This window comes from Phacochoerus africanus, chromosome 13 (genome assembly GCF_016906955.1).
Source record: "Phacochoerus africanus isolate WHEZ1 chromosome 13, ROS_Pafr_v1, whole genome shotgun sequence".
In the NCBI taxonomy this organism is placed as follows: domain Eukaryota; kingdom Metazoa; phylum Chordata; class Mammalia; order Artiodactyla; family Suidae; genus Phacochoerus; species Phacochoerus africanus.
In genome coordinates this window covers 74,950,635-74,963,840 of record NC_062556.1, presented here as the reverse complement: position 1 = coordinate 74,963,840, position 13,206 = coordinate 74,950,635, and positions in this window count along the sequence as shown.

The following is a 13,206-nucleotide window of genomic DNA, read 5'->3' as shown; positions in this document are numbered from 1 at the left end:
ATCTGCTTTCAGCCTGTTATAGAAAAGACTTAGGGAGTTCTGTCGAGGAGCAGTGGAAACGAATCGACTAGGAACCATGAGGTTGCCGGTTCGATCCCTGGTCTCGCTCAGTGGGTTAAGGATTCTGTGTTGCTGTGAGCTGTGATGTAGGTCGCAGACACAGCTCAGATCTGACGTTGCTGCGGCTGTGGCATAGGCCGGCAGCTGTAGCTCTGATCAGACCCCTAGCCTGGGAACTTTCATATGCCATGGGTGTAGCCCTGAAAAGACAAAAAAAAAAAAAGAAAGAAAGAAAGAAAGAAAAGACTTAGACATCTAATAGTTGGGACCTTGTATGGTTGGAAAAGCCAAATCTCCAGTTTTGTTTGTCCTACGCTATTTCACTTAAGCTAAACACAGACACCGAGGGTAGACATTTTGATGTATTCTGGGAACTGAGAGAATCCTGATGGCCTAGGCCCACTTTCTATACCTGCTGTTAGTCATTTCTGCCTGACAAGGAGCCACACCCTTATTGTGAAGCTGAAATGCAGGTTATAGTATGAGAATGTTTGGGGCTCCCATTTGAGAGCTGGAGATATCTACCAGGGTCTGTCCTCTTCAGTAGATGCTGAATGATCTGTCCTACCCTCACCCCCAGCCAGAAGAGAAGGGAAAGGCTGGTCAGCCTCCCAACCTCTCAGTTGCTCCTTTCAGTTTAGTTTTAAAGCCTCTTCACTATTGCTTTTGAATTGACAGGTTCCTGAAAAAAAAAAAAATAGAATGTTGGACTTGCTGTAGTTCATCATCACATTCACATACATATATTTTATATTTTATTCAGCTTTTCTCACTAAAACAAGCTTGTCTGTCTTAAAAAAAATGGAAGTGCAAGTCTCTCCTCATTTATTAAAATAAATAATAGTTCACTTCCAACGGTTCTGTTTTAGGGATAGATCAGGCATGTTGTTTATGTATGAGTGATCAGGCATATTTATTTATAAATTCACAATTGTTTGGCCTTGAGAAGCCACATCTGTTTCTGAGATTATGGCTCGTCAGTCAGATGCTGGACGTGTAGTCAGATGTTGGAACCAGATAGGAAAGTAGGTTATAGTGTTTGAATAATTATTGTTTTTTTCTGCTCAGTATTACTTTCTTCTTGTGGTCACAATACCCTGACTTTATTTAGGGGAACCTCTCCTTAGCCCATATGGTTTCTGCAAGATGAACTTCACCCCTAGGTCCATGAATATGGTACATGCTCCAGATTAAGTCCTTCAGCAGGGTGTTCTATCCTTTTGACCTTAGTGACTGGTTCAAGAATGGGCTCCAGGACCAAGATGGGCTGAGAAGAGCAAGAAATTTCAAAACTGAGATTTAAGGGAACATTAGTTTAACCTTAGAGCTACCAGAGACTGCAACGTGGGTCCCAAGAATGAAGCCAGCTCAGTGGAAGAAAGAGCCCAGAAAACAGAGGCCAAGTCTTATTGACACTGGTTGACTGAATATAGATGCAGATGAAGCTCTGTCCCTGGACATTTTGGTAATAAAAACCACAATATTCCTCTTTCTTTTCTCGAATTTGTATTAGGTAGACTTTCTGTGACTTGCAGCAAATCAAAGAGACCTCACTGGTGAAGACCACCTCGGACTTGGAGAGGGAGAGACAGCTTTTGTGGGGGCCTGTGTGTTTTGAGGGGTGGATGGGCAGGAGGGTTATAGCTATTTGGGGAAAACAGGGCAGGCCCTTTCCCTCCCTGGAGCGTTCTGCACCCACTCACCGGAACACATAAAAGCCTCAGATTTTCATGTGCAGGTCGGCCACTCTTAGGTTTAGTTCATGTGTCTGGGGCAAGGATCACGTGGGGTAGCTCACGACTTAATCGTCTCAACCACAGTGAATCGGAGGACTTTTCGCGAGAGGTGTTGGAAGAGGGTCAGTCATTTCTGATGATCTTGAATTTTGAAGCATGTGGGATGGTGGCTGGTGACGTAGTCCTTCCTGGCAAGTGAAGCACGTGCCTGTGAGCATGGCCAGCAAATCGGAAGTCAGCGTGGAGAGTTGGACAGTAAAATTGGCCAAGAAGGCAGTTCAATCCTGAGAATCTGAAGGACTCTTCAGTTCCATGAGCCAATAAGGAGGTATTTATTTAAGCCTGTTAAGAATTTTTTTCCTGTCAGTTTGAACAGGAGGAATCCCAACTGATACTGCATGTGGTCAGTTGTCCCTGGTTTCGTTGTGCCATATGGGCGTGAAGATCTTTCATGGAGCGTGTATTAGAGGAAGACTTATGTGAGGTCCTGTTGCATTATTTCTTCACACATGCTCACTTTCATTCAATAGATGTTGGTATGTGGCTGTTACTCTGTTAGCTACGGTAAATGCAAAGGAAGATATTCTGCCTGAGAGGAGGGGTTCACAAGGCGTTTTAATCGTTTGGTTGTCGTTGTTTTTAAGGGCAAGTGTATAAATAAACACGGGCATAAGATTGCTTATGGGCACATGCCAGAGTGGGAAGGCCTACAACAGCTGTTTTGACCCGAGGCAAATGATCTGTGGTGGAGTTCAGAAAACCTCTGAATGCAGCAAAACTATGGGCAAAGTCTTGAGTATATGAGCAGTAAACATCTTTGGGGGAGAGGGTGTAGAGTTTTCGTCAGAGTGTCAAAGGATCGTTTCACTCCAAAAATGTCAGGTCATTGCTGTGTATGATATTGTGGAAAAACTGAAAAGGGCGGGAGTAGTAAAACCGCAAGTACGTTTAGCGCATATGTTGAGGACCTGTTTGTCCATTTATAGTCCTAGAAAGACAGGTAGTAGATACACAATATCTATTGGTTAAATAGATTAAATAGATTAGTGAATGAAGTTATCTTTGTATGGAATGGTCAAGGAAGGCAACAGGAAAAAAGTCATGTTTGAACTGAGTCTTTTTTTTTTTTTTTTTCTTTTGCCATACCTGCAGCATGTGGAAGTTCCTGGCCAGGGATTGAACCCACAGTGCAGTTGTGACCTGTGCCACAGCTGTGGCAATGCTGGATCCTTAACCTACTGTGCTTCAAGGGAACTTCCTGAGCTGAGTCTTAACAGTGGTAGGAATTCACAAAGCAGACTGGATTGGTGGCATACTTGCTCTTTTGAGATTAGTTTACCTAAGTTTAAAGCCCTCAAAAGAACAAGCCCTTAAAAATACAGTGTAAAAATATCTATCTGTATTTCTAGACTGTACATGCTATGAAGTAAAAGAAGCATGTCTGTATGTTGACCTTTTTAGTTAGGGAAGCTAACAAACAACATTTAGTGACTGTGCCACAAATGTGCTTTCTAACTGAGTGGATGAATAAATACACAATTTATAGTATTGAAACAACTCTCACCCTGTATTTTATCAGCCTGCGAAGGAAATGTGTTTCAGTATTAGAGAATGAATCAGCTGTATAATGCAACACTCTTGAACAGGTAAGAGTTTATTTTCCTTTCAGTCGTAGCTTTAATTTTTTATAAACAGAAGTGTAACGATTTCATGAAGTTAAATCTTACGATTTATCATGTGATTTTTTCCATTGGTTTAAGCCTTCCTCCATATTTTTCCCACTTTTTAAGTTTTCATGGTTAATTATTGAACATGTCTGGAGACTGTGCTAAAGAAGTAAATAAAAAATGAACTTATATTCAAATATATAATCTTTTGACCCAGAACCACTTATTGTACGATATGCTCCCTAATCCTGTGTCATATGGCACATTCTTCATAGGTCTCATTTCTGTGGTTTCCATTTTCCCCAATTCTTTGCCTCCTTTTAGGCCACGTACATACTGAGTTAATTATTCGATAACTAAAACATGTTTCAGCACATGGTAGGTAGGGTTAGAACCATCTTTACTTGTATTTGTGTCTTCACTTTAAAGTCCACCTTCACTGGTGGACTCCCAAACTGGGTAGCCGCTCCTTTTGGATAAAGATCTCTTAGGTGTGTTCGCCCTTCTCTTTATTTACAATTAATTTCTCTTGACCTCTGTCACTAACATCCCTGTTGATTTTTAAGTCTGAGAACCAGTGAGAGGAATACGTCACTGTCTACCCTTTGGTGGATGTACCTGATCTCAGTTTATAATTAAATCTACAAGGGGCATCACAGTTCTATTCTGTGGATGGTATTGTGGACACCGCACTGTAGTATCCGGGAATAACCACCTGGGTGTGGCGTTCTGAGATCTGTCCAACTGGCCTCCGCCAAGCTCCAGCTGGAGATTCTCTGAACACTGCAGAGACATGGAGGGGCAGAGGCTGGATCCTGCATCAGTTGTTCATGGAGCGAATAAGTCATCATTCATACCCGGCACCTAGTGTGCTTTCAGTAACAGCCCCTTGGATGTTGTGGTGGAAGGGCCAGTCGTGAAGGCAGAGCCACGGAGAGGTCCTCTCGGGAGGGCAGCTGAAGATAGAGGCAGATGCTCCTACGCAGGAGTGCATTCGGGGAGGATCCATCCTAATACCTATTTTTGATTCTGGATGACCTGATGATTTAGTGTCAACTTCTACAGAAAAATTCCTGCTCTAATCGAAATTGTATTATGCAAGTTGTACATATTTGTGTCTGAATATAAGACAGGTCCAAGTAGGATATGTCTAAAGTCCATCCCTTTTGGTGAATCAGAAACTTACCCTCCCCCCAAAAGGCTTCTATAAACTTGTGCTTAACAAATTTAGGGATGGAAATTAAATTAAATAATAAATATTACTTAGAGCATTTTATGGATTGATTTAGATACATGCTTATTTGAATTAGTACATAAAGTAATACATTAATTTTGAAGCACCTTTTTAATACTCTCACCTGCCGAGAAACAATATTACTCAACTCTCTACTTGCATATTTGGTATCTGAACTGTGTCACCACTAGAGACACTAGCTGTCACCATTAACTTTGTTCTCTGTGCTTGAAGAGCCGCACTTGGATGGTTCTATGAGGATGTCATTGGGAAGTTTCATGCTGAACCAGAGAATCCATTTGTATAATGGTGATACTCTTCATTTCTCTTAAAAAAAAAAACAAACTCTAAAAATGTGTTCTTAACCATTGCCACATGAACATTTACTATACTGTTTTCTACTGTCATCTTCAAAATCCTCATTTAAAATGACATCTGAGGAGTTCCCTTTGTGGCTCAGTGGGTTACCAACCCAACCAGTATCCATGAGGATGTGGGTTTGATCCCTGGCCTTGCTCAGTGTGTTAAGGATACAGCGTTGCTGTGAGCTATGGGGTAGGTCACAGACGTGGCCAGGATCTGATGTTGCTCTGGCTGTGGCGTGGGCTGGCAGCTGCAGCTCTGATTTGACCCCTAGCCTGGGAATGTCCATCTGCCCAGGTGCAACCGTAAAAAGCAAATAAATAAATAATAAAATGACATCTGATACTTGTATTATGGAATCATTACCACAGAAATAGTTACTAAATTTACCTCCTTTAAAAACTTCTTGGAGTTCCCGTCGTGGCGCAGTGGGGAGTTTCCATCGTGGCGCAGTGGTTAACAAACCCGACTAGGAACCATGAGGCTGCGGGTTCGGTCCCTGCCCTTGCTCAGTGGGTGAACGATCCGGCGTTGCCGTGAGCTGTGGTGTAGGTTGCAGACGTGGCTCGGATCCCGCGTTGCTGTGGCTCTGGCGTAGGCTGGTGGCTACAGCTCCAATTCGACCTCTAGCCTGGGAACCTCCATATGCCGTGGGAGCGGCCCAAGAAATAGCAAAAAAGAAAAAAAAAAAAAAAGATCATAAAAACTTCTTCCTTCGCTACTTTACATTGGATGCCCTCTACAGCATGTAGAACTAACATTGGTAGATGTTACATTAGGGGACTGTGTCTTCTTCAAAAGAAGTTTGAAATGAAATAAAGATAGGCTCCCATAGTATGAGAGATTTTGTAAGGATGCAAGTATAAGATGGCTCCCTCTTTTATGAGGGATAATTTCTATGGGAAAAATAATCTCGTCTGATTTTTACATATGCATACATTAATTTGGGGGAGAATGTCCATCTTTATAATAATCATCTTCCTGTTTAGACACAGGCAGATTTTTCCTGCTGTTAAATCTTCTCATATTTTTTAGTAGCTTCTTCTCATTTCTCCATATGGACCTTCATCCGTGTATCCTGAAGGGAGTATTTTCCCTCTGTGACTTTGTTACTTGCAAAACTCTGTGTTTACACACATACTCAAAACAGTATTTGGCAAATAGTAACTAATTTCTATGACGATGATGTAGGTTTTTAGTGTTATGTGTTGGTGTGCTGAATTTGCACTCTGTGGGAAAGCACTCATGAACTAACTCTACATGTGCTAATTCTTAACCGCAAATGTTGATGTTTCACACTACATCCTCTAACAGGTGACTCTCGGTATTGGCTTCAGATTTAGCGTGTATACTCTAATTTGACCAACACTGGCCACTCTATCCAGCAGGGCCATCACTGCGAATACCAGGATTCACTGGTTATTCAAAGTTACCAAGAGGAACTTATTAAAAATGCAATTTCTGGAGGTCCTGTCATGGCACAAAGGAAACAAATCTGACTAGGAACCATAAGGTTGCAGGTTCGGTCCCTGGCCTCTCAGTGGGTTAAGGATCTGGCATTGCCATGAGCTGTGGTGTAGGTCACAGATGTGGCTTGGATCTGGCGTGGCTGTGGCTGTGGTGTAGTGGTGTAGGCCGGCAGCAATAGCTCTGATTAGACCCCTAGCCTGGGAACCTCCATATGCCCAGGGTAGGGCCCTAAAAAAAGGGGGGTGCAGTTTTCTGGACCTGATTCTAGTCCTACTGAAGCAGGTCTCTGGGAAGTTGTGAAAATTTACTAAGCCCTCACTTAGTTTTCTGCCCACCAACGTTTGAAAACCACTGAGCCAGAGCACACTGGCAGTATAGAGAGAGCGAGCAAGTTCTAGTTCTGCTGAACCAGCCCAATCAACTCAAGGTCGGTTGAGCTTCAGAGAGATTCTGGCACATTTTCCATTGTTGGTAATTAATTGGAGCCCCTGGTACCTGGTGGTGCTAGAATCTGCCCTTTTCTTTAAAAGGAGGCTATGTTAACACACTATAGTGAGTCTAAAACTTACAGTTTAATCTCATTTTTTATAAGTAAAATTAGCTTACTCTTCATTAGCTCTTTAGCCATAAAAATTTAAAAATATAGATATATTTTAAAAATATAGGAGGTCCTGACGTGGCTCAGCTGGTTAAGAACCTGATGAGTGTCTATGATGATGTGGGTTTGATCCCTGGCCTGACTCAGGAGGTTAAGGATCCAGCTTTGCTGTGAGTTGTAGTGTAGGTCGCAGACATGGCTTGGATCTGATGCATTGGTGTGACTGTGGCGTAGGCTGGCAGCTGCAATTCCAATTCCACCCCTAGCCTGGGAACTTCCATATGCCTCAGGAGCAGCTCTAAAAAGAAAAAAAAAAAAGAAAGAAAGAAAAGAAAAAAAAATATAGACATATTAGTCAAGAGTTTGCACATTATCTCTGAATTCTGAAAGCACAAAATTTCCTTCTACATCAATAAGATGTGTAAGAGCGTGATCTATTTTTCACTTGTATGTGGCACATAAATGGTGTATGATAACAATTAAGAGGATGCGCCTATTCTTATGCATCCAGAACACATTCAAACCAAAAAGAAAAGAGCTCAGGATTGTTATGTATTTCATTTATGGAGTAGACATATTCAAGTAATGATTTTCACTAAAAAGCAAAATATTTCTTCTTGGTTTGACTTTTATATGGTAAGATTATTTGGCAGATAATTAATTCTAATGAATAAGGGTAAATTTTGGGGAAGACAGCAAACGTGTTATTTTAATTATTTTTATAATATAAAACCAGAATAAAAGAAATACTTCCTTTCCAATGCATAACAGTTTAGCCATTTAAATAGGAATAAAGGTAGAATTGCATGAAAATAAGTATATTACATAACTTAAGAGCTGTGACTTATTTGAAAGAAAAAAGCATAAATGACACCTTGAATGGTAAACACAGAGCTGTGATACACAGGTAGAGATCATTTCTGCAGTGTACTCCGAGAAAAAGCGTGTTTGATGGCCAGATCCCTCAATATAATGTATTTGCATCTGAGGTCTATTCAGCTGCCTTTTGAAATATGTCTGTGCTATTAAACTACTCTGTGCCATTAGTCACACTCTTAGGTAAAACCTACGCAGGAGTTTCTAGACTCCACAGCCTGCTTTTCCTGATAAATGAAACCTACATTCTGCCAAGCTATTTGCTCTTCTTTTCCACTGTGCTACATTTGAGCTGATAAGCTAACATAATCAACAGAGTTACCACTCTGGTTAACACTTTCCCTGAACATATTTCTCATTTTGAGTTCAGTGAACAGTGATGTTTATGAAAATCAACTTAAAATCATTTATCTAAATTTCTTCAATGAATCCCAATCACTTGTGGGAGAAGAGCTGGTTTTCTTGGCTTATGATACATGCTCATGATACATGATGGAGCTTCAGCCTTCTTTTCTAGTCTTTCTTGCAGCTTCACCATGTGCCCCCCACACTCTAGCCCAGTCCACTAACCTCCAGATCCTCCAGTGTTCTGGGGTCCTTCAGGTGCCAGGGTCCTTGAACACTGAGGGTCTTCTTCAAGAATCCTTCCTAATGTTACTCAGTACCCCCAGTACCTTCCTGGTCCCTCTCAAAATCAGATTGGAGTTCCTCCTCCCCACTCTGAAGTCTCCCAAATGTTAATCCTCTAGCATTCCCCACACATTGTAGTTGCTAGCTCAGTGCTTTCTTCTCCTGGTTGACTTAAGCTTCAAGAGGCCAGACGTGGTCTTTCATCTCTCATCTCATGGTTCATTCTAGAACCAACACATAGCAAAAAAAAAGTGGGAATGGTTGTTGATAATTTATTTTCAGAGGGCATGTAACCTTCAAGTTTTCTTATTTTAAAACATCCTAGTTCATGGGAACTATAAGAAAAAGGAAAGGTCCAGATTACTTAAAAACAGAATTAACTATAGTTTATTGTAACTAAGTATTGTTATCCTAATTACAAAAAAAAAATAGTAACACTATTACTTTATTGCAGTATATCACACTTTTATTAAGCATCATTGAAATATTTTGTAAGACATGGCTTGACTAAATAGGAATATTAGTAACAATAAGATAAAAACAACAGAGCCTGACTTCGCTGCTTCTGCTTGTTTGAGAGTAATGAACCTTTAATTTTATATATTGTTCATTTCTTTTATTTTCATTTCCTAGTTCTCTTTCTGGTTTAATCACACAGTCAAGAGAAAGAAAGAGATGCTAATGTTTTGAGACGTCATTGGCATTTGTGTATCTCTGATTAAAATTAACAATGCAATTCTGTGGAGAAAATTGCGTTATTATCTAATGTGAGTATGTACATTATCAGACTTTCTGCTTCAGTCCTTAAAAAATCTGATTTAGTAAATATCACAAAACGGGATTTGTAATATAAAATAACTGTCAGCGAGATACTGCAAAGTGGGAATAGTGACTGCATCTCGGTTTGGGGATTATGACTTTTAAAATTGTTTACATTTTGTAATTTTCTACAATGTGCCTGTAGTATTTGTATAATAACAGTAATCACATTTTTATGAATATATATATATATGTGCTTAGTTTAGTTTATGATATTTTTGTGGTTGAGGGTCCATGTATAAAGTCCAGATAGTTGCCAGATTAATAATAAATCTGGTTAATAAATAATATTTTTATCTGAATTATGGAGAAAAATTCTGACGTTAGTTAAAGTGGTTGTCAATTATTCTTTTCCCTTTTTGTTGGGAAGAGAGTGAGAGGTTAAGGAAATTTCAGTATATTCTAATTTTTTAAAAATATTTGATAACAAGATGTATGATCAGGTAGTGATTCCGGATGAATATTATAAGTTCTCTGTGTATAAATAACAAGTTATAGCTTCATCCTTGATGCTAGACATTCTCCCATGCAGGTATGAATTAAGTAACTACTACTTTGAAATGTTTCTAGAGCGTTGGTCCTAAACCTCAGTGATTTTGCTCCCAGGAGACATTCGGCAATGCTTGAAGACATTTTACTTGCTAGGACTGGGGAGAGGTGGGTGTGCTATTGGTGTGTTTTGAGTGGAGGCTAGGGAGACTGCTGTACCTTGTATAAAGTATAGCACGGTCCCACAACAGAGAATTACCTGACCCCACATGTCAGTAGAGGTGATGCTGAGAAACACTATCTAGAGTGATTGTAAATAGTTTTACTGTTATAGCTCTGTTGGTCCTAAGCTTTAAAGTCAGTCCCTTCCAAGTGTTAATGAGTCTATCTGTCAATAGCAGGAGCACTCAACAGAGAGCACAATTCCAGGCTAATGCTCAGGAAATCTGAAGCTAAAAATAAACATGAGTGGTGGGGTTGGGGAAGGGTTGGTATAAATTGTAGTGTACTAGGCTTGGGACAAGAAAAACAGAATATGTATTTTAAGAACAAATATGATGGTTTATTTCAGCAGCACTTCTGTGACTTTTTTCTTAGAAGCATAACTTAAGATCTTATTTATAGTCAGTTGAGGTGTTATTAATCACTGTGAACAAGAGCAGATGTGACCTGAGCTGAAAGTCCAAATTGCCAGGTTTGAAGGCACATGGGGTTGGAGGAAGTAGGGTTGGGTGGTGGCCAGATGGTGCATAGTTGGTGAATGATGGTCTGTTTAGGTATTTTGGCCTTGGAACCCTAACAGTCACTTTGTCCACATCTTCCTTTGGGGTAGCAGAAGGATTCTAGTGGATTTTCCTTTCTCACCTTAAAAAGCCAGTCACTCTAAGATCATCTTTGTGTTCTGAAACTCAGTGTAGTCTGCCTGTGAGCTTTCTGTGTGAGCTTCCCCTCCTAGAGACACAGTGTGGGCTTCCCTAGCCAAAGGCTTTCTGAGCTTTCTGTCTTGCACAGTAGAGATAGGAAAAATACAAGCCTGTCCAGGCAGCATCTTCAAACTAGGAAGAAACAAGGTGAAGAAAAATGAAGGGATGGGTAAAAGAAGCATGAAATTAAACCTCTAACCCAAGTATTAAACAACTAAATCTAGATAAAAATAGGTAAGCCAAAAAAACAAAAAAAAACCCTACTTTTTCTTAATTAAAAAAAATTCTTCACCTGGCATTTATAGAAATCAAGGCCTTGGATTGTTACAGTTCATCTATATTTTATCACAAAGGGCCAACATCTTCAAAATAAAAGGGAGAGAGAATCATTTCAGGATTTAGACTATGGTATGTTCACTTTTATGTTCTGCAAAATCTTTTATCAAGAAATAGAAATGGAGACTTCTGATATTATCTTTCACATGTATTTATTTATACAATGAAAATGTCACACCCATAGGAGTTCCCCACTGTGGCTCATTGGTTAACGAACCTGACTAGTAACCATGAGGTTTACAGGTTCCATCCCTGGCCTTGCTCTGTGGGTTAAGGATCAGGCGTTGCCCTGAGCTGTGGTGTGGGTTGAAGATGGGGCTCAGATCCCTCGCTGCTGTGGCTCTGGCATAGGCTGGCAGCTGTAGCTCTGATTTGACCCCTTGCCTGGGAACCTCTGTATGCGCGGGTGCGGCCCTGAAAAAAGACCAAAAAAAAAAAAAAGTTACACTGAGATACTCGTTTATGTCTACAAGCAGACTTTATACTGTATTTAAATCTGATTTTAAGAGGGTTGAAGTTTTAAATTTAAGACTAGTCATGGTAAGAGGGTAGAAGACAAAACAAAATGCTTTCTAAATTTTTTTTTTTTTAAATCTTTTGTCTTTATAGGGCCGCACCTGCGGCATATGGAGGTTCCCAGACTCAGGGTCTAATCAGAGCTGTTGCTGCTGACTTACGCCAGAGCCACAGCAATGCCAGATTCGAGCCCCATCTGCGACCTACACCACAGCTCATGGCAATGCTGGATCCTGAACCCACTGAGGAGGGCCAGGGATCGAACCCGCAACCTCATGGTTCCTAGTCGGATTTGTTTCTGCTGCGCGACGACGGGAACCCCTACTTCCAAAATTTAACAGGATTTTTCGAAATCCTTTTGTGATTTAATCCACATCACTGAGAAAAGAATATTTTATTCAATGTCAAAATAATTTAAATTATATAAAGAAGAATTGAAAGACTATTTCCTTGATTTATTCTGGGTTCCTATACAAAGCTCAGATAAAATATGTCTATTTCATGTTAAATTTTCAGCATAACCTGGAAATTTGCTTATTTAAGTACACTATAAGGTAAGGATAAACCAGCTTAGAAAGTATATCTTTTAGTTTCTAGATCTTTTTTACAGTTAAAAAAAATTCAACGCATTAAAAGCCAAAGTGCCAGACTGGTAAACTTAGAGCAGTTGTCTTTTAAAAACATTGCATGACACAGATCAACCAGCTGTCAAACCTGTACCAAGCTTTATAGTCCCTGCATATAGTTTTTTGGAACTTTTCATTGGTAAACTTTAGTGTATACCATACTGTTGGTTTAATTCTGTGCATTATGTTTTGCAGCTTGCCCTTTTGAAAGTACCCACTTCCGTGCATGGCATCACCCACAGATCCTCTAAAAGGAATATGAATACGCATGATCCATCCTTTTGGTTTCTCCACTTAGTTGCTTAGAATGATGGCATCCTAATACTGTTCATGTGAATGGGCACCCGACAGAATATTAGAATCACTAGAAAGCAGGGAAAGGAGGTTCACACAGTGAGTGCCCGGTGAAGCAAACTGCTGTCCTACGCGACCACCGGAGGGAGCTCAGGACAGTGCTGCGCTCAGGGTGCGCGTGTGCGCGCACAAGAAGCGCAGGCACCCGCGTAGTCCAGCTCTTGCAGCTCCCGTGGGAGTGAAGGGTAAAGTGGGCAGGGTCTTCAAAGAATACGAGACTGATGTTTGTCCACAGCATTGACTCTTGAGAAGACCCCTGATTTTCCCAGTGCGTCTGACGCTGTTCCTTCTTGGAACTCCGAGAGCCAACGCTAAGGGGCACCAGAGGCTCGAACTGCAACGGCCTCCACTCCGGCAGCCCGGTGGCCCGCTGCTGCGGAAGTCCTGGGCGACAGCAAAGCCCAGTTGGGCGGGGGCTGGGGCGCAGGCCTTTGGAGTGGGGATCTCGGGAGAATGGGGTGCTCCAGATCGGAGGAGGAATTCTCCGAGGTCAAGATGTCGAATGCGAA